The sequence below is a fragment of the Meles meles genome, unplaced genomic scaffold (assembly GCF_922984935.1).
Source record: "Meles meles unplaced genomic scaffold, mMelMel3.1 paternal haplotype, whole genome shotgun sequence".
Lineage (NCBI taxonomy): Eukaryota > Metazoa > Chordata > Mammalia > Carnivora > Mustelidae > Meles > Meles meles.
Genome location: NW_025721397.1, coordinates 15,001 through 16,270, shown reverse-complemented (window position 1 = coordinate 16,270; position 1,270 = coordinate 15,001).

The window sequence follows — 1,270 nt, the reverse complement described above, 5'->3', positions numbered from 1 at the left end:
ACGAGGGAGGGAGGGAGGGAGGGAGGGAGGTGACCGGGGCGGGTGGTTGGTGAACAGGGCGGCGGGTGGGTCTGCCTATCTCCCTCTCTCCCTTCCCGTCCCTTCTTCCCCCTTCAGTTCCTTCGTCCGTCCGTCCCTCCCTCCCTAGCCATCCGTGCGTGCCCGCGTGTGCGCGTCCATGCCCATTCCTCCACTCTGTGGGTCCGCGCACACATTCAAAACCGGTGGTGGGGGGGGAGGGGCAGGGAGTGGATGTGTAGGATACTGGGCATGCGTAGTATTCTGAGAGCTTCTGTGCGTTACCCCCACTCATCACCTCTGAGAGTGGACAGAGTCTGTGGGCGGCCACCCCCCCGCCCGGGTCCTGGGTCCGGCAGAGACTCCAAGCCAACGCAGGCCAGGCGGGGGGGGGGGTGGGGGGTGGGGGGTGGGGGGTGGGGGGTGGGGGGTGGGGGGTGGAAAAGCGTTCAGCAGGTGTAAGGGGAAGGTCCCATGATGGGTCGTTGGGGTGGGGGGAGCAAGAGAGGAGGTGGCCAGAAGAGGGGTGTCCTAGGTCATTTCAGAGAAAGGGAAAGTGGATAGCCGTCCCAGGGTCGATCGAACTTTCTGGAGAACAGCGGCGCCTGTGTCCGTTTTGACAGTGGTCTCCCCAGGTCCACCTTAAAGGTTCAGGTCTGTGGAAGTGACGGTGCAGAAGGCGCTTCGAGAAGAACACCGGTTCCCATGTCTCCAACGATCCGTCCACATCATGGCACTAGGGGCGCCTGGGTGGCTCCGTGAGTGAAAGCCTCTGCTTTCGGCTCAGGGTATGATCCCAGGGTCCTGGGTTCGAGCCCAGCATCGGGCTCTCTGCTCGGAGGAGGAGCCCCCTCCTCTCTCTCTGCCTACTTGTGATCTCCGTCTGTCCAATCGATCCATAAAATCTTCCAAAAAAAATCACGTCACTACAACTGTTCCTAGGTCCGTCCGGGGTGCGTCCGTGGCTCAGTCGGTTGGGCGGCCGGCCGCCTTCGGCCCGGGTCACGATCCCACGGTCCTGGGATGGAACCCCACATCGGGCTCCCTCCTCGGTGGAAAGCCTGCCTCTCCCTTTCCCGCTGCCTGCAGCGGCCTTGCCCGCATGCGCACTCCCTCGCTCTTCCGCTTCCCCCCCACCCCCCCGCACCCCCGCTCGCGCACGCGCGCGCGCGCTCGCCCTCCCTCCCTCCCTCCCTCCCTCCCTCCCTCCCTCTCCTCCCCGCCCTGTCCAATGAATCAAATCTTCACCAGC